General features: G+C 30.6%; 1 long non-coding RNA gene across 1 annotated transcript in view; it reads right to left on the reverse strand.

Annotated features, from left to right (window-relative positions):
* Nucleotides 1-4,624: 4,624 nt before the first annotated feature.
* Nucleotides 4,625-27,954, reverse strand: part of LOC143242733 (uncharacterized) — a 62,327-nt gene continuing 38,997 nt past the window's right edge. Inside the window, exons 9-15 of the long non-coding RNA XR_013023187.1 lie at nucleotides 27,295-27,377; nucleotides 24,898-24,975; nucleotides 20,881-20,926; nucleotides 16,190-16,371; nucleotides 13,415-13,535; nucleotides 11,063-11,132; nucleotides 4,625-9,380 (exon numbers count right to left, since the gene is read on the reverse strand). This is a non-coding gene — a long non-coding RNA (uncharacterized LOC143242733). The remainder of the gene's footprint in view (nucleotides 9,381-11,062; nucleotides 11,133-13,414; nucleotides 13,536-16,189; nucleotides 16,372-20,880; nucleotides 20,927-24,897; nucleotides 24,976-27,294; nucleotides 27,378-27,954) is intronic.

Below are 27,954 nucleotides of genomic sequence, written 5' to 3' on the forward strand. Positions count from 1 at the left end.
CCCGCGACCATCGGATTACGAGCGCATGCCTTAACGTGCTCGGCCATGCTAGGCTTGACCGAAATAATAAATACAGTGTGTCACTATTTATCAAATGTCGCTATAAAGAAAAATTTATAAAAAATTCCAACTTTAGCATTCTAAATTCGGATAATTTTAAAAGTAACTACGATACGAACAACAAGCGTTTGTTTTCCATAGAAATAAATATTAAGTACTCTTTGTATTACAAGAGCCCGATTTTCACTAGGACTAACCTGAAGATTTGATTATATCTTTTTTTTTTATTGAAATAATTTATAGATACAGTTTTAAGAAATGGAGTTCAAAAATTATTTTTTAAATAAACGGTACCCCATTTAATAGATAAAAAATACAGTGTATATTAGGACAATCCGATATCCTTTCCCATTCAGTACTTGTATAAAGATTCTCTCTTTTTTTATATAGAAAATGTTCAATTCTTCTAAGTTTTTTAATACGACGTTATCGAAAACAAACAAGTATTTGCTAACATTACTTACTAGGCTTCTCACTGGTTGTGGAGTAAAGTGAATGTCACTTACTAATTGTTTAACTTTTGTTTCTTATTTTCAAGAATTTAATTCAGATGAATAAAATGTTTCCATGTGAATATAAATTAAAATATTTATAGAAAATTTTATACATACAAATTGTGCTGGACGAAGTAGCCATGAAATGCAGTGTGAGAAACTTTCTTCCATATTTTTTTTTTTCTTCACACAGTTAGGTTTTCATTTTAATATCTAGTCCCCTTAGTTACTATACGCAAATATTCAATAATATTGTGGTCCCATTTTATTGTTGTCTTTTACAGTTTTAACTAGTAGTAAGCGTAACAATACTGGTGAATCAATTGTTGTAATGAAGTGACGTAAGCAAAATAGAAGGTTATTTTTTTGTTTTGAATTTCGCGCAGCTTTACTCGATGGATATCTGCGCTAGCCGTCCCTAATTTAGCAGTGTAAGACTAGAGGGAAGGCAGCTAGTCATCACCACCCACCGTCAACTCTTGTGCTACTCTTTTACCAACGGATAGTGGGATTGACCGTCACATTATAACGCCCCATGGCTGAAAGGGTGAGCATGATTGGTACGACCGGGATTCGAACCCGCGACCCTTAGATTAGGAGTCGAACGCCTTAACTCACCTGGCCATGTGTAAATAACAGATTTATGGCCAGTAAGAACTAGACTCACATTTTTTTGCTTTTCCCGTTCATTTAAAATTAGACTTGAAAGACTTACTTGGAGGACTACAACAAGGCGTTAGTGACCATGTACTCCCTCTCTAGGTGAGTATCGTCATGAGGACTGATGCAGAAGAGAAAATAAGTGATTCTGAGCAAACGGAAAAGAAGCGCAGTAGCTTTGATGACTTTCCTGTAAAAACAGTTATTTATTCTCTTCTGACATTTATTTTCTTTTGGAAAGCTGTTTGCATTTCTTTCCAATAAAATCCCTGATACGTTTCGTGGATTTTTGATTCTGGTGAGTCTGAGGCTATGACTGATTTTTATTTTATAGATTTTGAAAACTCCGGTAAATCCTTTAAGCTGTATCTATTTATTTTAATATTTAATCTTGTATAACAGTCACAGCCTGACATAAATTTTATTGTATTGAGTTAATGTGTTTTTTAAGAATACACAGTTCTATAAATCACTTAACGTCTGGGGATTCTGATGTTTAGGAGTTAAAAGAAAACAAAACAAACCTGAAACTGTTTACAGTTTTATTATCAATGTTCAAGTGTGAAATATGTTGAGGAGTGGTAATTGAAGTAATCAATAAAAATCTAAATAATTCATAATCGGACAAACACCGAAACATTTTTGAATTTCTGTGTTACTACTCTTAAAAAGATACAATTGCTTATAAAGTAAAAAATACAACAAATACTTCACTAAATATACTGATATTTTCCCATAGTTTTCTAGATACTCATATGTTTATTTTTCTTCAAATTTTAAAATAGTTTTACCATCGCTGAGCTTGTTATTAAATCGGACAACCATTTATATCTACCTGACATGCGCGGTTTCTATGGAATTGTCCATACGTACTTTGTCTTCAATATTCGTACAACGTTGACCGAGAAGACAGTGTTTACATAAAAAAACAACAACATCTCTATTTAAATTCCCGTCCGTCTACATCTATGTACATACGTATATATGTGTATATATAAATTCAGTTATAGTAGTAAATGAAGCGAGAAAGTGTATGAGAACTTACGTAAATTATTTATATATATACACCAACTTGTTGTGATTTCAGTCGAGGAACCTAATGATGATCATGTTTGTACATGATGAGTTATACACCAGCAAATGGTACAAAAGTCCGGTGTACTTCTCCACGCCACACCAAACATGATCGACCTTTTATCCATGTGGGCATTATAATGTGATAGCCAATCCCAAGACTTGGCGGTGGGTAGCGATGACTACTTGCATTCCATCTGGTCTTTCTGCTACATTAGGGACGACTAGCGCAAATAGCCCTCGTGTAGCAGTGATTGAAAACAAATTGTAAGACTGTGTGATACTCTAGAGTAAGTGTGTTACATGAGTTTTGGTTTTCTGTGTTTGATGTTCCATGTTTGTATAGTGAGTGTTCTGCTAAGAACAATTTAATAACAAACCGTTATGTTTACATTTGATAAATAGTGTTATTAATTCATAACAAGTTAGTGTAGAATATCCTGTTTGTTGTCAACATTATTCATACCTGTTCTACTGTTATTTAAAAAGTTAATGTTGTACTTTGACTTCATCCGTATCTTTTCACACTCAACATGAGAAGTGAAGCCGTCATAAACAGACACCACGGTTCACAGTATGTATAAAACACGTAGTAAATAATGTTCTCTGTCCAATCAAATATTGTCTACAGCTACTTTCAAAGTCGGTTTTCATTGACTGTTGTTGTGATCGAATTCTGTAGCATCAAAAGAGGGTAAGATAAAAAGTCTGTAAAAAGTAAACCACTAAAAATTGTACGAAAAACCAAGCTTGAGTATTTAGTATGTCAAGAAATGAGAATTACTTAACAAATACAATAATAGGATTTGGGTTTAGAAGCTCAAAATAATAGGTAAATTTTGTATTGTTAAAAATACGTCCATAGGCTATGGAATTAAGGGTTAAAAACAACAGGTAAATTGTATAATGTAGAATCTCGTCAGACTTTACATATAAACAAACATGAAAGTCTCGATTGGTTCATCACATCTCTGTGACTTACACTCAATAAATCTTACAAAATTATAAAGTCTATAGTATATCTGAGTAAAACTGTTCGTACAGATTTATAATTGTTATTTTCATTTATATTTGTATATTATTCAGATGTATCAGTAAAATAGTCAACCAGGAATGTGTGTTGTTCAAAGCTATTAACAAAGTAGTAAACCAGGAATGTATGTTGTTCAAAGCTACTAATAAAATAGTCAACCAGGAATGTGTGTTGTTCAAAGCTATTAATAAAGTAGTAAACAAGGAATGTATGTTGTTCAAAGCTATTAATAAAGTAGTAAACAAGGAATGTATGTTGTTCAAAGCTATTAATAAAGTAGTAAACCAGGAATGTATGTTGTTCAAAGCTATTAATAAAGTAGTAAACCAGGAATGTATGTTGTTCAAAGCTATTAATAAAGTAGTAAACCAGGAATGTATGTTGTTCAAAGCTATTAATAAAGTAGTAAACCAGGAATGTATGCTGTTGAGTGGTAACAGTAAAGTAGTTAACACGATATGCATGTTTTACACATGCTTACGTAAAGTTGTCAATCAGGCATGTATGTTGTACAGATGTACTAGTAATGGTTAGTCGCACGGTTGAGTGCCCCAAGTGAAAATTACGGTTTGCCTGTCAGGGTGTAAATTCGGCTTTTCTCCTGGCTATAGGTTAGCTAAAATTGGAGGGAAGACCTTATCGTGGTTTACGACGCTTCCATATACGGCACTGCAGATAGCAGTTTGCCCTTGTTTTGACAGTAAAATAATCATGTTTTATTTCATCAACGGTTGAATAACTTTCCTTGTCTGTTTCTGTATTAAATTAATTCAAACACTAAATATTAAAAATGTGTCGATAACAGAGTAACATGCCAGTACTTACCATGAAGAACTCGAGAGGAGTGTATCGATACGACTTATGTATCTGTACGAAATTTGGCAAACTTTCAGTGTATATAACATATATTTGTGTTGACATTTAGTGATTCAATAAAGAGGAACATTGAGTAGTACATGTTGTCTTCATTTGTTTGATAACAATGTTACCTGCAAAGTAAAACTTACTTTAATGATATCGAGAAAACCCACTTGTAGGGAAATATATATGTATATTGTGAATCAAGCACCTGGCCATGCAGGGCCTATTTAGATATGATCCTAAATAACAGTAAAACAACTGTGTTAAATTATTACATAGCATTAGTAGAGCAAATTTGTTTTAGGTATATTAAGTCTTTTGAAGTGATAAAAGATTTAATACATGTAAAAGATTTAATAAATTATACATTCTGTACTATGAACTTTTTACAAATGCCATAAAAACTTGTGAAACACATGGTCACAGCATATTAAAATCTGTTTAAAACAAGAAGCTTTTAAAACACCTAAGGTGCAATCATTATTTAAAACATTTTATGTTCAAACAGAATAATATCCTTCATCAGTATTACAATAATTTTCACATTTCAATATCAATACCAAGATAACAATCCAAGCAAATAAAATATGTATGTACTTTCAATAACCACTGATGGTGTCTTTATTTATACAATCTACTGACAAGATGGTTACTAGCCTGCCTGTACACATAATGTAAATAATCTTGATATACAAGAAGTTTCTTCATGATTTTATATTATGTTTGCATGTTATCTTAGAAATGCCTATGGTAAACACATTTAAAATAAGTAAAAGCTGTAATTTATGTTAAACATAAAGTCAAAACACTTTCAGAAAATGTTTAATCTGAACACACACAACTGAAACTAGTAAACTTTTGGCAATTAAAGAAGTTGATATCACATACTAGAAATTGACTTTATTAAAAGATCTTGCATTCATGATAAATCAAAACACAAATGTGATAATAGGAAGCATTTCAAAATCAGAATAATTAAATCACCAATAATCTAAAGATACAAAGCAAACAATATTTGTAATTACAAGAGAAATATGTACTTAAGAAATAAACAACATAAATTTACAGTTATAACACAAGAAAATGGAAAATAAATTAAGAATAAGAAAATTATTTTCTCCAATAAGTGCATAGGGTAGCCATTTTGAAAGAGAATGCTTTGAATGAAAGTAATATCTTTACAAAAGGCTAGACTGGATGAGATAAGATTAGCTTCTATTTAATAAACAGAGAATAAAACTGCATTTTAAAGAAAAGGGTGTCAAACTGAGTAAGAAGGTCTTTAATTGTTTTTACAACAGACAGAAATTGAAAAGCCATAAACATTATGGTTAAAAGAAAACATACAAGAGTTATTTGTCTCAATTTCATGAGTTAACTGTATAGATGGGTGATATGAATCAAGACAGTCAATGGTTTGGGTATGTTTCATCAACATTACTTCTATAGATAACAGGCCAGAAGCTTAAAGAACAGCTACATTTCTTGGAAAAAATAACTATCTCATCCTTGACTAATTTGTTTGTACACAAGATACCCACTGTACCCAAATTTACCTTGTATACCTGCTTACCATATCTCAGGAGACAGAACTCCATTATCACAGAGCAGTGAAAGAAATTATGTAATAATAAGAACCTTATATCTTTTTATTTTGCTGAGATACGACTTGCATACTGAATCAAACCTAGTGGCTTCTTTTACCATATGGTTTGTTATATACACTTACTTCAAAATGATATGTGAATAACCAATCAAAAGTTTAGAATATCCTCCAGAGTAGTTTACTCAGCTCTTTTAATCTGTAAAAAAGCTGCCACGTTCTTTCAAACCAAAATTTCAAGAAGATAGGTCGTGTCTTTAGTCTGATTGAAATTTCATATTTTACTAAATCTAAATAAATTTTAGGTACTAAGCTATATAAATTACAGTTAAATTCTATGGTATCAGTTTAGTTATTTATGATGTTTTGGTAATTTAACTGTATATATATATATATATATATATATGTGTGTGTGTGTGTGTGTGTGTGTGTAGAAAACCTGAAAAAAATTTTGTTTGATATCCTTCATATGCAAAATTTTAAAAGACTTAGAGCAGCAACTGAGTACAAAAATTGTAGCAAGAAGAGATAATTGTTTGCTTTACTTCTATATTTTTTATTGTTCAATATTTAAGAAAAATAGGCTCCATAACTTATTTCTAAATAGTAATTAGTTATGAGTATAATGTCTAATGTTATTAATCAACTTTTGTTATTAACAACACCAGTATCACATACCATATTCTACAAAAATGGAAAGCCTAACCACAATGTTTTGCATAGAATATTCTTAGAATAGAATATTCCTAACATAAATATCTAGAGTGTATCTCTACATAGCACTAATACTTACTTAGTGTAAAACATGCATCTAACTTAAAAAGCAGAAACCTTACCACTGAATATTATTATTCACATCAGGTTAACCATTTTGCTATGGGCTCAGTGTAATATACAAGTTCATCTATACAACTGCATACATTAAGTATTTGCACTATAACTTTTGATGCAGCATGTATCTTCACAAAATTTGGTAAAGATTACAAATATTTTGTGTATAAAGATATCAGATTTTTTAATTTTTATTAAAGATTCTTTGTGAATCTGAGTGCAAACTGATTTCATGTTATGATTAAAAAAATTATTCTTTGTTTAAAAATCTCAGATATTATTTTCACAATCTCTAAAACCTCCTAAGTACTTTCAGACACTTATTTTCAGCAAGACTGTTTTATGTTATTTTTTCTACTCTAACTATGTGTGATCTGTCATTTGACCAACCTCGCAACCATCATAAAAACTTTGGAAATAAATGTAAATGAAGTTTTTCATGCTAGAATAACTACATATTATAACACAAAAAGACAGTAATATAAAACTGACCTTTAGTCTTTCCTGTCTTGGCTGCATTTTAGTGGACTAATATTTTATAATACAGTCACATTTCAATTATTGTAATTATGTCCAAGTGTGTGTGTATAATTTTTTCCACAGTTTTTGAAGACATTTCTTGATGTTGATGAAATGTTGTTTTATTTTGTTGGTTTCATTGTTAAGTTTATGTTAGTTTTGTGGCTTTTGTTTCTTAATATGTTGAGTTTTTTGTTTTGTTTCATTGCCTTAATGGTCAGTTTTGATGTAATCTTCCTCTTCACAGAAGTCACAACTGAAGTCTGCAAGATAGCTTTAGAACTTTATATTCAAGGCCCCAACCCATTGATACACATCTCCAGCAACGAAAAAGCAATCTTTATAGAATTCACTACCACCAAAACTAACTTTATGTTCAATAACCAAAACTACCTACAAATAAATGGCCTAAGTATGGGGAATCCCATGCCACTAGTTCTAGCCAACAATTTTATGACACAGATTGAATTTCAAGCAATCAGTTCAGCCTTCCACCCACCACAATACTGGTAAATGTATGTTGATGATACAATTGCTGGATTCACATCTACAGAACACATACTTAATGTTTTTCAATCACGTTAATTCTATACACCCAAAATTAAGTTAACCTTAAAAAACGAACCAAATATAATTTTTTAACCCTAAGATTACTAGCACTGATACACAATTCAAAACAGAAGTCCACAGAAAAATCACCCATACTGGATTATACATTCCCTGGGACTCAGCACATGAAACAAAACAAAAACTCAACATATTAAGAAACAAAATATACACAACCACAAAACTATGTTCACCTAATAAAATTAACAAAATAAAACAACATTTCATCAACATTAACAAATTTCTTCAAAAAACCATGGAAAAAATTATATACACACTTAGATTAACAACAAACAAACAACAATAAATTTCAAAACACATAACAAAACACAACATTCCAGTAAACACCATATTTATTCATAAACCAGGTTCAAAACTAAAGTCCATACTATGTCAAAGCTACACTGACAAACACAATACCAACATAATTTATAAAATGCAAAGTAACAACTGCCAGGACTTCTATATTGAAGAAACAAGCAAAATAATGGAAACTAGATTCAAAGAACACAAAAAAAACACCTTCACATGTTTTTGAACACTGCAAATCAAATAAATACAACATAACCATAGAAAACTCCCAGATACAAAATAGAGAAATAAATATAAACAAACGCAAAATCAAAGAAGCCCTACTTTTTCAGCAACTAAAACCAAAATTAAACCAATATAAAGAAACACCATTATAACTTTACCAATTAATAACCTAACCTCCACCTGCAATGCCCCCTACAATCCAGTACTCGTTTATACTTTCGCCCATCAATGGTCACATTCAAACACTCTTTCTTAACCTGAAGATGACCTAGGAAGGTTGAAATGTTGTTCTCTCATTATCAGTAAAAGTGTTAGTACCCATACCAGCTGTTCCGAGATACGACATGTTTGTTTCTCAAATTGGCCTATGTTATTTTCTATGCTCTTAAACCTTTTTTATTTTCTTACACTTATACTAGTACTAGTGTTTGACAAACACTGGAATTCTGAAGTGGTGTTCAGATATAATGAACACTCCAGTATGTACACACTTCTAGTTATTCTTAATATTTAATCTTTTCTAACAAAAGTAGAATTTTGCAAATAAGAAAATTGCATAATTATGTTTCCAGCTAAACTCTGTATCATGATACTGAACACAAATTAGTCATACAAATGAAAGTGAGAATCTACATGGATCATTAAGCTGGTAAAGACATCAAGTTTTTGACTGTTATGAATACAATAGGATGAACAAATATATATATCCCTGTCATTTAGAAGTGTAAACATGTATATTTTTGCATTCATAAATTTGGAGTTTTGATGAGCAATAACATTTAAAAACAATTTCAAATGTGTAACAATTAGAAAATGACATTATTCAGTTCCATGAATTTCTTTTTGTTTAACTTTGAAGTCTGTTACAATATTGTTATTGTGGGTAAATAATGAATTGTTACTTAAATAGTAACGTAAATTATTTGAAACTTGCATTAAAAATAATTTAACCTTTAGGATACTCTTTGGTTTTGTATTTTTTAGTATTATCATTAAATAGATACTACTTGATAATTAAAACACTACAGAATATTTGGTTAGGATACTCACTCGAGTTTTAGCTGAAACACTACTTTCAAGACCACTATCTTCTGTAAATGTGCTGTTTAAAAAATAAATAAATACTTATTTTTAGTTTATTAAGCCAATTTAATTTTTCTAACATGTGACTAACTTAAGAGATAAGTTGTAACTGGTACCAATGGAGATTAGCACTACAGAAGAGCTTAAGAGGACAATTAATAACTTTCTAGAAAGAACAACAGTGAACATACATTTCTACTTTTGCTAAGAATGGGCATAGAAGGACAGTCTTGGAGAACCCCTTGATGTCCTTAAGTTGTGCTGACGGAAATAACCAATCAACTACAGTTTAAACTACAGTGCAGTTCATTTTCATATAATTATTTCCAAAACTTTAGACTGTGAAAATATTATCATTACTACCAAACAAAGGTAAAGAAAGATCACTGTTTGTATTCTGAAGACTCACATAAAGACTAGCTAATTTTTAGCTTGCTATTAAAATTACAGCAATTACTGACATGCCTGATTACAATTTTCCATGAAAAATAACTTGTGATCCACAATGTGCTTCTTAATAAAATTACAACATCTACTGATTTGAGATGAACTCTAGTTTGTAACTCAGTAAATAAACTGAAGTCTCATTTAAAACCCTTGTTTAAAATAGGATACAACACTAAACACATTCTCTCATTCTGAATAGTTTGGACAAACATAAAAATCTCATATATCGTAAAAAAATATTTGAAGCTGGCTGGTTGTTTGGCATTTTATGGTGCAACTGAGTTATCTGCACCAAATAACCGATAAAAAATTATAAATAAGATAAAATTATTAAAATTTGTAAAAATAATCATGTTAAAAAACCCAGTAAAGTTCAATTTTTGAATTAAAACTTAAATAGGACTCTAAACACCAATGGACATTAAAAACATTTGTAAGGTGACAGTGTCACCATTGCCAGTGACATTGTCCAGTATTAGGGGTGAACCTGTGGACAAAAACGTTTGAAACAGTGCTGTTGTTTGGAGTCAAAATGACGGCATGACAGTAAAATGTGGAATATTGTGACTTGAGTGTCACACAGACCACACATTAGTGTATTAGTCTCAGATAAAAGAAAATGATGAGTTAAAAAACTGTGACCAACATGTAGTCTAGTTAGAATAACATCCTCTTTCTGATTCTCAAGGATACAAGACAGCCAAAGTACAACTGAGGGTTTTATCTGGAAAAGCTTGTTATCATGTTGCTCACTCCAAGTTGACTGCCAATTGCCAGGCAGAGCCATAGACCAGTTTTATTTGAATGAGGGCATGATAGATTTTTAGCATTGAACATCAATCTGCTCCCCAAGTAGTGAACGAGAGGGAACAGAGAATGTTCAGTACCCTTATACACTTGAAATGTACCTGATTGGAACCTCATTGTGTTTAGAACTTTGTTGTTAGTACAACCTTTTAATGTCTGTTGAAACACTACATCAAAAAACAAGTAAATATGAAAAGAAAGAACTTTTCAAGAAATGAAGTAAATATAAATATACGGATGTTATTATTAATTCTTTAAAAACATCACAAGTTACTATAAACACCACTTTTTTACTACATTATTTTTGAAGGATTGGTATTAGCCATTCCTACATTTACTTCATTTTTTGAAAAGTTTTTCTTTCTTTACTTGTTCATACATTAATCAGCCATTCCAAAAGTGGTAATCAAATGTAAACAATATTTAAAATTTGAAAAAGAAACTTACTATAACGTTTTTGCAGCGGACAATTCACTGTTAACAGTTGTCTGTACTCTTCTTGACCTGTAATTTTTTTCTGTTTAGATTGAAATAAAAATAAACAGACAGATAATTACATTCTTCATTAGTAATCAGTTAGGGTCAAATCATAACTGTACTTCTGCTTATTTAGATATGTCAATAAATGTTAAGTTTCACTTCACAATGATATTTATACAACTAGAGTTGTGGATATTAACCAATCAACCACTTCATAAACACTCAGGTACTCTATCTACACTGTCTTAATATTGTACCATTGCTAAAACATAAGTTATTGTCAACAAACCCAAAAAGTTCAAATAAAGTCTAATTTTGCTTCATAACACTGTTCCTGCATGGTTCTAAAACATACAAATCACTAAGACATAGTTTCATAGGACATAAAGTAATGTTTTTATGTTTACTTCCTCATAACCTTGAAGACAACTAGCTAAGATGAAAATATAAAGTTCTGAACTTGCATAATGAAAGTTAAGCATTCAAAGCTCACTTAGCTTGATATGTAAAGCACATCCCTATGAAATGCTTATACAAAGAACTTTATTCATATGTATCATTTTACTGTATCTTGAATTAAAATAATGATATAGAATCAAATTTACTTTTTGTTAGTTTCAGTTCTTTATCATATTAAAAATTCCAGAAACCAGAGATCAACAAATTCATGTCAGTTTATCCTTACTCAGGTTATTTTTCTGCATTAATAAATCAACCTAGATGTGCAGTTTCTGTAAGTTTACTGCTTTGTACTGACAATTATTTTATATTACATTACATCCTTATGCTACATTTAACAGATGTAACTATGTCCTTCTACCTGAAGAATCAATTCTTAAAAATTACTCTCTTAATTCTTTGACTATAAAATCTAATTTGGAAACAGTTTATAACAATTCATGCTTACAACTGACTCAAGAAGTTTATAAATGTTGTCATAATTTTACACTTTTCTTAAGCATTACAATAAGCTTTATTTTAAAACAAACAGTTTAATATATTATAGCATATCTAGTAAAGTTATTTTAATTATGAGAAGTTTCTTCAAATGTGACATCTGTTTTCAAATGAAGCAAAGGAAATCAGCAACTTTACCAATTATTTCCACCCACATAATGTTTCTCAAGACAAAAATATCAATAATAAAAGTGATAAATAAAATCATGTCTGAACAAAGTTTCTTTTATCAAAATTAAATAATCAACTTAGTATTAGTTGGTTACATGTTTTACAGTTAGGTGTTTTAGTACTCTTAAAACATGTGTACCTCTTTTTGAAGGTGTTACTTCATTAGAACGACTTGTTGAGGTACTTTCTTTACTGTGAAGGTATGACGAGTTGATTATTTCCCAGCTGTTGTCTTTAGGGGGATTAAGTTTTCCAGCAGCACATGTAGATACCACCTTTATATTACAGAAATTATCTGAGGACACAAGAATATATTTTGTATGGGTATCTTTATCTGAAAGATCTCTTGATAGAATGGAATTTGATGGGTCTTTTGTCAGATAGACTTCATTAAGATAAAGCCCTGAATGTTTATTTGAGATTTTATGGAAATTATTTCTTAGATAATTCCTGTCTGAAGGAATTATCCTGTTCCTCTTTGTTTCTGTTCATCAACAAAAACTGGTTCTGAAAAACAAACTGATGTCTTAAGTGAAGTGTGCTGTATGTTGGGTGAATTTTCATTTCCCAGTTGGAATTCTCCTAGAGTATTCACTAATTCTACATCCTTTTGGTTAATATCTAATTCATGTTGAATAACACCGAAAGAAACAAATAGGAAGCAAGCTTCTCAAAACTGTCACATGTATCATCCAACAAAATACTACATTGAATATAAAGTTACCAAAAGTGTAGAAAAATTCACACGATAAAGATATGATTAAAAAAATATATAAGTGTACTTCAAATGTACATAAATCTCCTACCAAAACAGTCTACAAAAATGAAGATGAACTAAAAACACACATGTAGCAACTAACAGCATGGAAATATGAATCACAAGAATAAAAAATAAATATTCGAAAAAATTTACAATCACTGAAAGTTATTATGAATTTTAAATTATTGAAGTGTTATTCATAATAACCTTACCACAATTTGTAATCACTCTTTACTAACTGCAAGAACAACAGAAATGTGTGCATGTCTGCACAAGAGGCACATATGAGTATGATTTTCCATCTGCTTTGATGTGGATTTCACTGCAATCTGTGTTGAAAGTTCTATTCCTGATTTGAGTTAAATGACCAGAAACTGATAAAGGAGTCAAAGTTGTAAAGCAATTAAGAGAAATACAATAAAACTGGATACCTGGAAGATTTACTTCTACTTTGGAAGAACTCATATGAACATCTCTGGATGTCTCTGAAGACTTCAATCCTTCTTCCAATGGTGTATGACAACTATTACTTTTTAGAATATTCTTATTTACCTGTGAGATAGCGAAATATACATGAACAAACACAATAACTTCTAAAATATTCAAAATATAGTTAAAATGGTTTACTGAAAAATTTAATGTTAAAATAACAGTTGAAAACTCTCTGGGCCAAAAAATTAAAAATATATCACTTTAAGCTGGAAAAATTTCTTTAAACTTATTCTATACTCAAATGTTTTAAGAAAACTAAATGAACAATGTATATAATAATGGATGACACAAAAAGGTTACATTACAGAAAAATTAAAACTCTTCACACAAACACTCGAAATGTAATCTATTCAGAACCATGTACCTCAAAGCTAGGGTGTATATGTATCCCCTCACTAGAAAGACAAACAAATACTGAGATGAAACATTGCAATAATAAGTATACTTTTCAAATACATTTACACTCCTGCCATTCACAGGTGTACAGTGCAACATTTTAAAAGAGTTACTTTCAAGATTTAACTACTTTATTATTATTATTATATGCAAATAAACTTGGCAGCAAAATGTAATTAATATATAATATTAAAATTTGATTTAAATTTTAAGTTATTAATTTTATTATGAAATATCTAAAAACTCCTCAATCTCCCTGAATATGAGAATTGTGACTGTTTATCTTTGGGTCTTCTCTACTTTATTTTCTACTCCTGTGTGAAGTCAGGAATTTGATAGATATCACTAAATATAATATTGATACTACTCAGACAAAACAGAAGTTTTGCAGCTTTCAATCTCATTTCTTTATGGAACCATAAACTAGAAAATCAGATCTACTTTAAATGTTCATTTATAGCATCCTATCATACACTAATTACCAATAATTCTTCCTAACAATTAGTGATATTAGTCATAACCAATGGAAAGTTTTAATCTTTTAAATGATATATTACATTGTTTTCTGTGCATAGAATTAACTTGAAAATAAATTGAATTATTAATGTCATCAACATTTCAAAACAAACTTTTATTTCTGCAGTTTGTACACAGATATTGTACTTAAAACACCAAATCTATTGAACACGAAAATTATAACTCTTATTTAATCTATATCTGTCTATCTACATATAAGCTAAGGAGTGATTCTGTCTCTCAATTTTTGATTACAGATTTTGGTTTGTTAACCTCAATGTACTTTCAAACTTTTATTTAAGTTATTAATTTTATGAGGAAACATTAAAAAACTCCTCAATCTCCATTAGTATGAGAACTGTGACATTTATCTTTAACAACATTTTCTCTTCATAAGGTAATCAATTATAATTGCTTCATAACATTAAGTTGCATATGAAAGATTTCATTACAAAGAGCATCATTTATAATTAAACTACACTTGAATATATTCCTCCCAATTCTGAGAAAGGCAAGAACTGAAAATGATTTTCCTACAGTTGTTGACACTGTGAATGGCTGATTGCTATTAATTTCAGTTTCAAGTTTAGACACATTAGGATTTTCTTCACTACTGTCTCAAATGACTGTGAACTGGCTACCACTTGGCCCTAAAATGAATATTAGAAGGTTTTGTTCACGAAAAACAACAAAGGCTAATTCACTATTTTCTTTGTTTTTTAAATTATAAAAAAACGACTGCAGGAGTTGGTTTAACTAAACCGATACTCACAAAACAGACAAATGAACAAATGAATGGACACGGTAAAAAACTATGATGTCTCCCAAGTACTATTGTGAAGGAAACGAGAACTGATACAATCTAAGTACTTTTGAGAGGACTTTAGTTTCATTAACATGGTATACAAACTTTCTTGGTTCCATATTTTTTACTATGATTAATACAACTGTGAATAATAATAATGTTATAAACTGAACAGATAACGCTACAGTGTGGAGAAAGGAATTAATTACTTAAACATTAACACACTTCAATACCAATGATAAAAGATACTTGTTAAAGGTAATAGAAAAAGTTCTATCACTCCCACATTATACTACTTCAAAATCAACTCAATAAACACAATATTTACTATCTCTCCTTGTTAATGACCAGAAGAGGAATAATCACTTCTCACATTACCTTACTTCAAGTCAACTTTAATTCACAAAGGATTTATGATATAATTCTAATCAAATTAAACATTATGACATATTGACTGTGAAACATATTTCTTTATAATACTGCTTACGAAGCACTGGGCATTATAAAACAGATTTAGAACTGTGCTGCGTGAGTATACTTAATTAACGATTTAACAGTTCACAAATGTAATTCAAGCATGGAGAACAATACTTCAAAACAGAATAAACATGCTGTGTTTTTATATACTGTTTTCACCTGAACTTGCAAGAAAGACTAGATACCACCAATCTAAACAGTTAATGAAGTTTACATATGAAATTCTAAGATTTGATGGAGATTAATTTACTCATCCTTCTTTACGTTTAATAAAACAACCATAATTTATTTGTCTGTTTTTTCTGGAATAGAAATAGTACTAATCAATACTCATCAGAAATATACTGGGTTTTCAGAATTTGCAAACTTATAACTTAAAAGTTATTTTTTTGAGCTTGCAATAATACACTTACCTTTAAGTTCTCAATTTGTCTAAAATATTAGTTTGAAACCAAATGACAAGTCTTAGCATATTAAAAATTGCTTTTAGCCAATTAATTTCAGATTGAAAAAGTTATACCTGATACAGTTCTCCATATATATTCTGTAATAATGAATGAACAATATCATCTTCTGGAAGTATGATCAATACATTGTTACCATGGATTTTATGAGATGATGGAGCTGTGCTATTTCCAATCAGATCAGCACATGGTCGATGAAGTTGTATGTTAATCAACCGATATTCTTGGTTGACTCCAACTTTAAAACATTAACAAAAAAAGATAAAATGTTAAAAATTAATATTATGACATACTTTCAACAGCAAATACAACGTCTAACATTTTTATATCCCTAGTAACCACTGCTAATACAAGGAGACACTGTGTTTTTGAAACTTGTAAACATGTTTCTTTAGTTGTGACAAGTGTTAGAAAAAAAATGAGTATCATATAGAAAATGTTATACTAACATATGCTTTATTATTTAAACATCTTAGTTTTCTATATATGTAATACAAAATTAGCTATTATTGTTAATTTTAGTAAAGTAAGTTCAAATAGAAGATCTTATATAGTCATTCAAAGGTTCCATATATCTAATTGATTTGGCAATGTATCACATGTTCAACTTGGACCAAATATATGGGACAGAGAAGTGGAGGACAATGGTGGTGACTGGTTGGTAACTGTCACCTGTTATGTGAAAGTTAACATTTTTCTAATCTCAAAATTAAGTTGCATTCATTGCTACACACAGAAATGTTATTTCCCACATGCACCTGCCTATGAAATTTGTATACTGCTAGTTTTCAGTTAACTCCTACCTAAATTCATGTGTTTAACATGAACTTCACTGGTGCATGATGACATCATCAAGTGACAATAACTCTCCACTAAAGGACGGTGACACAACCTCCATGCACAGAAACTCCCTCATGCATTTGCACTTGTGATAACGTCATTCTTAGACAAAGTAAGAAAAAAAGAGGTGTTCTAAAAGTACGTTTTGAGGTTACAAAAATGTTAACTTCTGAGATAATAACTCACCACCATTCACCAAATGGGCTCCCTTCAGAAAGTTCCCAAAGAGAAGAACATGGTATGGGACACCCGGTAGCAGAGGCTCCATACGTAAATTAGCATGTTGTGAGAAGCAAAACCAACCACCCAGTAGGATTCTGTTTGATGGATAGGATAAGAGAAAAGGATAAGCAACAATACTTACCCATCTTAAATAGTGTTTTTCTTGAAGAATGACAATGTGGCAAATGAAATCTGGCAGGAAAAGAAATGGTCAGATATTGAAGATATTTAGTGACCAACACATGGAGAGTCATCCACATGCCTCACTGGAAGATCTCATCTAAGGGCTAGCAAAGGGTGAGACAGGTGAAGAATCTCAAGTGAACAAATGTGTAAGCCTGCAAGCATCCAAATCTTCAGAAGAATGAAGCATCTGGAGTAGTTCATGAACCTAGCCAGTAAGGAAACAAGAAGAAAGATTTCACAAAAAAGAATGGTCCCAGAGTAGGAAAAGGCCATACAGGAACCCCAAATGGGAGAAGACCAAGATAAGTAGCATCAAACAGTTCAATCAGGGCACAGAAGCTAGTCTTGGTGACCGCATAGGTAGGCAAAAGAAAGAAGAAAGTGAGACAGGAGAGAAAATATCATTACCTTCCAGAGCAGCACAAGAGTTAGGAAGGAAAGACTAGCATGGGAAAAAGAATAGATAAGTGTGATAGAAGAAGGTGCAAGAGGTAAAATCTGAATAGATATCTAAATGACAGAAACCACAGGTTAGAAGAAGGAAATACTTTCTAAAAGAAGGATGGTACAAAGAGCAAGAAGCCAACAGATTTAATGGGACGTGTGTGAAAGTATACAAAACCATATTAAGGTGGAGCTTGGCAAGGAAGTTGATGAAGCATGAAGGAAAGGTGAAATGTTGTAGACAAGGCTGCCCGATCAAAAGTAATGGTGAAGACCAGCAAACCACGGTTGAACAGTGAAGCAAAAAAGGCTGAAAGATGTTTTACAGTACAACAGTCAGGAAAACAGGAGTAAAGGATGGACCAAAGAGAAAGGAACCATTACTTATATTTATACAGACACAAAGTGAAAAGGAATAGGAACAAGACAAGAAGAATGTTACTACCAGATAACTACCACAAGTGAAGACAAAGGGACCAGTTCCTTGAGTTGAGAAAAGATTTATCACTGAGGGCTAAGGATCCCAAGAATTACTCCATTGGTCTTGCAAGGCCCACTGGCAGAAGTACACGACCCAAAGGAGTAAGGAGTTCCAGAAAAACCAGACTTTCCAGAAGTAATAGAACCATTCATACAGTGCAAAAAATGTAAGTATTAATGATTACACACTCCACAATTTGCAAGCAAAGGGGAAAAGGCTAAGCTCGGCTGAGATGATAGTTGAAGAAGACACCAAGGTATTCTAAATAGTAGCCTCCTGTAAATGAAGAAAGGTGTTAAAAGAAGATACCATCTGGAAATGGATTAAGAGGAGCTACTCTTCAATGTAGAAATGGAATCTCAGTTCCATGCTGTAAAGGTTGCAAGTGAGGGTCTTCCTCATTCAATTTAACATATGAGGAGCAAGCATTGTGCTGAAGGGAAGAGCATAAAATTGAAAAACACAATTGTGATGAACAAACTGTATCAAATGTCTAGAGGATGGGGCAATCAGGATGTGGTCATCCACAGTTCAGGTGAAAATGGCCAATGGAGAGAAAAGAGATCTTCTATCTAAAATTATGGAACAGCCAACGATCAGTTGAAGGACAATAGGTGTTACTGGACACCAGCCCCTGGTCTTCTTAAGGAGCACAAAGAGACAAAAGTAAAACCCAAAAAAAGTTTTATACCTCCTTGACAGTATCTTTGGCCACAAGATCTTTTATCACATCCTTGAAAACAAAGATAGATTGTGGGTCTGAAGGAGTAGAAAATAAAATGAGAAGAGAAAAAATGAAGTGGAAAGAAAGAAGGTGGGTGAGAACTTGTAGAGTCAACATGTAAGTGCAGAAGAGTGACAAACAGATGTGTGTCTATTGGGCATGACCAAACAGGATAGTTGCTGACAAGACATGCAACAAATCTGACACTGAGTAGTGGGAGGACAGGAAGAAGGGGAAAGTTTTAGAGGTGAAACAAATATATTAGAATAGACTGAGCCTGTCAAGGAACAGCAAGGCTGTGAAAGATGAGAAATCAGAGAAAGTAAATAAGGCTGATGCCAAGCTGCTTTGGTCCATGGACTGCAGAGAATTAAGAACACCACTAAAGACATCAGGTCAAAAAAAGGATAAGAAGTAGGTAGTCATGCAATGGTAAGGACTGTATCCTGACCAAACAGGTCTCAACAGTAGAACTAAGTAAGTAGGGTACAATATATATGTAAAAATGGCTGGTATGGGTTGAGAAAACTCTATGTTGTTCGCTCCTCTACATAATGAATCTGTAATCTACTAATGGTCTATTGATATAAGACCAAGTAGAGACCATGATTCTTAGAGTGCAACTATGTTCCCAAAGTCTGGAGAAACATTGTTTCATAACTGCCATTAACTGGTGTTACACAAACCACTAAGCGACGACCAACCATAGACTTTTACATAAAAAGAGAAAATATGTTACTGTGTAACACTAGGGGAATTCAGGATATTTCAAAACATATTTCCTTACAGAATTAGAACTTAAAACTTACATACTATTAAGATATAGATTATTGGCTAAGTTTTCATGCCATAGTAACTGGAATAACAAAAGGTGAGACACAAACTCTCCATCATCCATAGTAAGCAATAGCCAGATTGAAAGAGTTAAACTTAAGCACCTTGCTTCATGATTCATTTTTTATTTCTAATAATATTTTAGAGTAATCAAAATTTTATTTCTTAGTATATAAACAAACATAAATATCTTATTCTAATAAAATACATCCTAGTATCATATATTGTTTCAGACTTCTGAACAGAGAAAAAAAGCTAATTGTGAAAGTGTTGTTGAACTAAACTAAGAGTTGACAAAACTTAATTTTGAGAAAAAGAAAGATATAGTATTTTCAGTAAATTTTAAATTCCTGATATGTTTCTTTCTTTCTTATGGCCACATTTTTCAATTTTCAAGTTAGATTTTATGAATGAATTAAAGAAAAACAAATGATTTTTCAACTATTTTTTTTCTATTACAAAGTTTCAAGAAATAACATCAAGTTTAAAGTATATTATATCTACGTACTGATATTCACCACTTGTCATGCTATCAAATGCTTATGACAAAAACTGAAACCTTTTTACTAAAAAACAACTTTATGCAATTATAATAAAACAGTTAAACTTCCTTAAGGCAGTAAGCTTGCAAGAACTTAGAAATTATATTTTTATTTAAAACATAACAGAGCTTCTTAAGACATGTTAATGCATCAAATATATACTTGTAACAGTCTTGTAGCAAACTACCCACAGTTGTTTGTTCAATACAAACTGAAATTCTGATGTATCACTGCTCACATGTATTCTGTCTTACACACTTTACATTTTATAAACTGGTTTTGGCTAAATTTATGTTCCTGCACCTTGATGTAATTTTTATAGCAAATTAGTTTGTTGTTAGTGTGAAAGTATATATACCCCTTGTCTTTCATTACAAATATTAAATATTATAAATTCAAACAATTATTTATCTGTTAATAAGAACTAGAGTATACAAATAATTACTAAACATTATATATCAAATTTATACACACCTAGTAACCACCAAAAGTAACAGATTTGCAGATGAATGAATACACCCTATGTTCAAAGAAAGAAAACACAATAGTTAATTAATAACCTGCCTATAACTAAATAAATGTTTCCATAGCTAATACAAAAATCTATGACAAGTCAAATTTTGTATACATGTATAAAGAAGTAACATATCACTTAATATATGATTAAGAACTGAAACTATTAGTGTTTGGAGAAACTCCATAATTACAGAATTGACAAAAGCAAAGACAAGTTTGTTTTGCAAATACTTGTGAAACATACAGCTGTCTTTATTTTTCTCAATTCTATGTTACTTGACAGGTTTTTATAACAGTAATTATAAATTTTTTATTAGACAACTTATTTTCAGATGTTTATAATTACTTCCCATTTATATTTGTGACAAAACTAGTAACTCTACCTGCTGTCATTTTCAACTTTCTCAACTAACAACAAAATATGGATGTTGCAAAAATGGGAATATGAAGAAACATCAATCTTGGTCATCCAAAGTTTCAAACAAAAAAGAACAATGAGAAGTGAGAAAACTCATCACTATAAACTGAGGAAGGTCTAGAAACATGAGACAGAATGATGACCAAATCCGCCAGTGCTACGGGATATGAGAAACAGATGAAAATAAAATTTTGGGAAAGGGTGATAAATCCTTTTGACAGTAACTTTGCCTGAAAGGTTTGGCATTGCCTTAGACAAATATAAGAAAGAAGAGAAGGGATACGAATGGAAACAACAGAGGATGAAGAATTATGAGTTTTATCAATGGATAAAACTTGGCAGAACAAATTCCAGAACTTTATAAAGACTTTCTTTTGGGTTTCAAGGACCAGGAAAGCAGAATTCACACTGTCATGAAGGTTACCATTTTAACAATATGATTATAATTGTGCTTTAAATTGACAAATGAGTACACAGTATTAATGTTAAGAGCTTAATTTGCAAAATAAATAAAGACAGTATTCAGAAACTATTTTGGTGTATTTCTAATTATTTAATAAAATATATTATATGTGTATCAATAAAACATCAACTGTCCAAGGCATGTTTTCAATTTCACAAATGTTTGGAATAATTTTCACTGACATAAATATTCTATGCACAAAAAGATCAATGTCCCAGTCTGTGTCACATTTCCATTTCTTCTTTGACTTGATCCAATCATGGTTTTCTCTTAATGGCCTTTCAGAATAGATTCAGTTTCATCTCTACTGCTGCAGGTTTCACATTTTTCATCACTTGAGACTTCTAGGGTTTGTATGTCAAAGCACAATCGTTTTTCTCTTTTTTCAGTTAATCTAGGTTTTCTCACTTTTATACCAATTTTTACTTTTGTTTAAATTGTAACTTTTCTGTTTCCAAATGCTTTTCTCACCCCTTTCACAAATATAATACTTTGTAGAATGATCTAGACTTACAGCACACTTCCAGTATGCTTATTAGCATCACAAACTACTTTTTGTGTCGTGTGTATCCTTTTGCTTAGGGCATTCTCACCTTGGAGTTCACTGAGATTCCAGTCTCCACACTAGTTTGTCCATGTGACAAGACAGAAAGAATCTTCCATCACACTCTACAAATTTGGATACTTTATAAAGTGCTTTTCCAAAAATGCATCTGCTCCTTTATTCTCCAAGTTGAAATCACTAAATGTACTGAAATTAGCCATGAATTCATTGTGAAGAAACTGAGTAAACTCTTCTGTGATTTCATCAGTGTTTATTTTAACTCTGTCAAATTCAACAAAGGAGTTGAGAATCTTATTCAATTTCCTTTAAGAAATGTAACACTTTACAGCAGCAAGACTTGCTGGGAAAAAGCAGATATTGTCTCTCACTACAGCTTATTATAATTAGCACTTTTTCAACAACGTCTTGGCCATTGCTAGTAATTCTATTCTATACTGTATTCTGAACACCATTTTTGTGCTTGTCACTTAGTTCTAGTTAAGAAAGAAGCCTTGTTGAAGAAAACCTAATGTCGATTTTATTATAAGCCAAGAGATCATCTTCCTGCAATTTATATCAATCCAATTTGAGCTTTGTATTCAATGTTTTCAATATATCTGGTTTCACAACAAGATTGAGCAGTTTTTTTTTATGACAAGAAACCTACCTGAAGTAAAAATGTATCTCAAGGCAGGCCCTGTGGATATTAAAACATTTATTAACGTGACCTAAGAAGGTTTAAACGTTGTTCTCTACTTTATTTTAATAAAAGTTTTAACACCCGAACCAGTCATCCTAAGATACATGAGCACAGTTTTGGACATCACCACCCAGAAGAAGAGTCATGGGCTTGTCTGATTGCATTTTCTCAAGATAAGGTTGAACTAGCTGCTGACAAGGGGTGATTGCTACAGTGATATCAGTGTGTTTTATCAAACTGTACCAAAATAATCAGACAAAGACTATTTTAAGAAAAGATTGAGTTCCTTTTACAAACCATCAGACATATATTAGGTCTAAACACAGGTTCATGATACAGGTTGATTTATTTGATACAATGTAGAAAAAAAATTATTATATGTTTATGATATATATGTATGTATATCATCAGTGAGTGAACACACCGAAAATGTCTACTCAAAACTACTAATAATAGACCTACAACAAACAGATCTATTTGAAAAACGAATAAGTTAATGATTTACTGGGCCTAACAACAATACATTGGAATGAGCAGCCACATGTGTGGCTTCACAGTTCCCTGCCTAAATTGATAACTCTTATCATTCAGTATCAAATAAAAATTGATGTTGAAAAGTTTCATGCAAGCAATAAAAAAAAAAAAAAAAACTGGACACATCTTAACTCTTAACATCCAAGTGCCAAATTGAGAGGCAGTATAAAGGCAGCCAGCTGCATTAGGATGTGATGTTGTAATAGGGACAATTACTAAAAGGAATGAATGTGTTTTTCTGACATGAACTGTAACCTGTTAGGATTGAAAATATAAAACACTGGTCACGATGTTGAATACATATGGTATATTATATGATGAGATCAAAATTGTTACTGATAAGAAAACTGATTCAATAATCATGGAAGATTTTAATTTTACACATTTAATGGAATCATATAGAATGTAACAGAGAGAAAGATTTATTGGAGTGGTTCAGATTTTCTCTACCAACTGATGCTGTTTTAGTTTCTAGAAGCACTTCAGGGATTAATGCTTAAGTTATCTTTTAAGTGTATAATTAGCAATTTATCTTAATTTGTTGGTGAAATTAATCTTTGGGCACATCTAGCTGTATTGAAGATTCTGAGGTACTACAGAATGAACTAAGTAAAATGGTAAGTTGAACAAATGTTTGTTAAATGACATTTAAATACAGTAAGTACAGGATAATTCATTTGACTTAAGTTAGATCACACATCCAATAAAGATGGAAACTAGCTCAAAGCATGAATAAAGAAAAAGGTCTTTACATGGTAGAAAACAATTCTCACAAGCCATTCAAAAAAGTACTTCTTTGTTGCTATAAATATAGCTAATATAATTTATGATGTATTTTAAAACATCACAATTAAACGATTTAAAGAAATACCTCTTTATGTTAAGTCTCACTTGGAATGCTATGAACAATTTTGGTCTTGTTATCCAAGATACTGACTTAACGAAATGTGTTCAACTAGGATTATTCCAGGGATGGAAGGATTACTTTATAGGGGCAGGGTAAGATCTTTCATCTTATTTTGTTGAGCTATACTCTGATGATAACTTAAAAGGACAACAGATTAGGTCTTGGAATGGACCAAATGAATTACATTTAAGGTAATTTCATTTTTCTAACAGGATCATTGAGTTATGGAACGAGTTGTTGTGAGTAATTACTTACAGTAATAATACTTCTCTAAAATCTGAGATGTAATACTACAAGCAACATCTTATAGCTACATTGAATTTGCAATAAAATACCTGTGTATAGTAATTAAAAATCTACCTTGCATATCAACACTAATTTTAATACTACTACAAAAAAGAATTCTTACATTATACTCGAGGTTTCCTTGCCAATGTCAAAGAATGCAGATAAAGCCTGTTTTGATCTGATTTGCACACACCATAGTCTGTAGTAAAAATTATATCCAAATTAAAAAAAATTTAATAACAAATTATACAAATCAGAGCACCTGAGTAAAAGCAAAATTTATTTATTTGATACTAAAGTATTGGATATTTCAATATTATTTTAATCTAAACAACTCAAAACTGACCCAAATGTCAAAATCCATAAACACACACAGTTAAGATTATAATTTGACTATTTGTAATTTATGCTTGAAATTTTTTTAACTTATCAACTTTTAAATTGGAAGGAACAACAACATGATGTAGTCATTATTAACCTGGTAAAAGAGCCTTCAAAACAACAATTTTTCTTTCTGATGACCCACGAGTTTATGAACAAAGTTATAAATACCTTGTACTTAAACTGATTACATGAAAAGTTATTTCAACAACTATAAAAACTTGTTGTTTAATATTACACAAACAAAGATTATTAACACAAACTAGCTCACCATTGGCAGTGCTATGGCTCAACTTTGAACTTTCCAATAAGAATATGACACAGAAGTTGTTTTATTAAAATAAGTTTTTAACTTGATTGATAACTCTGAATTTCAGTTTTGCCTTAGAAACGTGAGAATCAATTAAACCAACAGGTTTTTATGATTGTCTTCAAAATATATACACTAATTACAGAAACAATATGAACTGTTCATCACACAAATGTTCTTAAGTTCTAGAAGCATCACTCTGTCTGGTTTAAATTTTGATGATGAAATAAATATTTTACTATTAATATTTCAAAACATCTGTTGGTACAGAAGTTAAGCTGTTTTTAAGATCTACCCTTACTATGATTACAATTAGTAAAATTTGTATTTCTCTACCAAACCCCTTTCTCTAGTTACAACAATAACTGACTCCAATGTCACTGACCTTCCAAGAATGTGTGGAAATAATCCTGTTATAACATTAATCCATGATATCTGTTGTGCACATTTCAAACAGTTATAAACAGGACTTACAAAAATCAGAGTGATGCATGACTCTTTTATCATAATTTAATTACCACATTCTTTGTTATTATTATTCAATATGTTCTATGACCATTCATGCACGTAAATTTCATAAAATAAGAACATTCATTTCATGTTACTATTATTAATTTATGTGCATAAAGAATGTATTTTCCATAAATGCATTGCTGATAAGTTTGATCCTTAGTGTTAAATGAAAACAAGTAAGAGAACATAAACAATGTAAAAAAAATATAAATCCAAAAGTGAACAATAAAATGATTACAAACCAGAATATACAAAAAGGAGGAATTAATAAAATTACACTTTTCTAACAATTTTAATTAAATGATGAACTAATATGTAGTATTTTGATTTGTATTTTACTAACTAAAGAAAAGATATATTCATATAGGATTTTCTATAACTCAGTGACAGTTGGTAAATCAAATAGGCTTCACATTTATATTTAGTATTGTGATGAATTAAGTGTAATTGTATTTTACTAACTAAAGAAAAGATATATTCATATAGGATTTTCTATAACTCAGTGACAGTTGGTAAATCAAATAGGCTTCACATTTATATTTAATATTGTGATGAATTAAGTGTAATACCTGAAGAAAAACATTATTTTTATTTTATATATTTCAGAATGGAAATGTTTATTTTAGTACATAAGTTTAAAAACAAAATATAATGTTGTCTTTATGTACTAAATTAATTTATATTAAGCATATTTCAAATATAGAAGGAGCTACTTAGAATAAGAAAGAGTAATACCATTCTCACCATTTTATTATGTTTAAATAAAATTAATTCTCTTCTTAGTAGCAAAATATTTAAACTTTTTATTCAAAAGATCAAAATCCTAAAATTCAGTATATAGTTAAAAATGAAATATAAATTATGACAGTATATAGTTTAGTTCTCTTCTTAGTAGCAAAATATTTAAAATTTTTATTCAAAAGATCAAAATCCTAAAATTAAATATATAATTAAAAATGAAATATAAATTATGACAATATATGATTTACTTTGACTATTTAAATTTAAAATAAAAATCCTTTTAATCAAAAGTGACCATGTTCATATTTTAAATTTCATACCTAATTTCTTATTTATTTTGTACACAAAAAATAACCTTAAAATACTGCAAATATTGTTTTCATCTACCACTGTTCAATATTTTGCCCATAATAAATCCACAATTTGTACAACAGCATTAATGATTTAAATACTGATCAAGAAGAATTCTCTTGGTCAAGCTGTCAACACACAGCTACACAGAGAAATACCATCTAAAGTATAAATTAACCCAATTCATAAAGCTGGTTTTTTATAATGTTCACAGTTACATACCTGTCTAAGCAGCTGGACTGGACAATTATTTTCTAATGCTAACATCAGCAAAGAATAAATCAAGGAACCTCCATCATCTCTACCTGAGAAAATAAATGTATATGATAAATAACAAATTTTGTTCATGTAAAAAACCATTGAAGTTAAACTGTTAGATAAGCACACTCATTGTTAAAATTTATCTTAAGATGGCTGGTATGGGTATTAAAACTTTTATTAAAATAAAGTAGAGAACAACATTTCAACCTTCTTAAGCCTTAACCTTCTTTAGGTTAAAAAAAGAGAGTTTTGAGAAACTTTTACTTCAAGTGAATTTCTCATCACAAAACACTCATTGTTAATTCACTGTTCTTTTGGGGGATTACATACATACTATATTATCAAAAGTACTGTAATATAAATATATGACAAGGTGGTTATGTTTCACTCTTGAGATTTCATTTAATAGGATATGAAATTACAGCTGACAATAGTTAATAACACTTAATACCAACCATTGACAAACATCTGATAAAATATTCTTATTCCAGTGTGTGTGTGTGTGTGTGTGTGTGTGTGTGTGTGTGTGTAAGTATATATTTTCTAATAAACAAAAATAAAAAAACTGAACAAATCAGAAGAATCCCTAGGGTACAGACATGGGATATAAAATGTATCATA

Source organism: Tachypleus tridentatus, unplaced genomic scaffold (genome assembly GCF_004210375.1).
Source record: "Tachypleus tridentatus isolate NWPU-2018 unplaced genomic scaffold, ASM421037v1 Hic_cluster_2, whole genome shotgun sequence".
NCBI classification, from domain to species: Eukaryota; Metazoa; Arthropoda; class Merostomata; order Xiphosura; family Limulidae; genus Tachypleus; species Tachypleus tridentatus.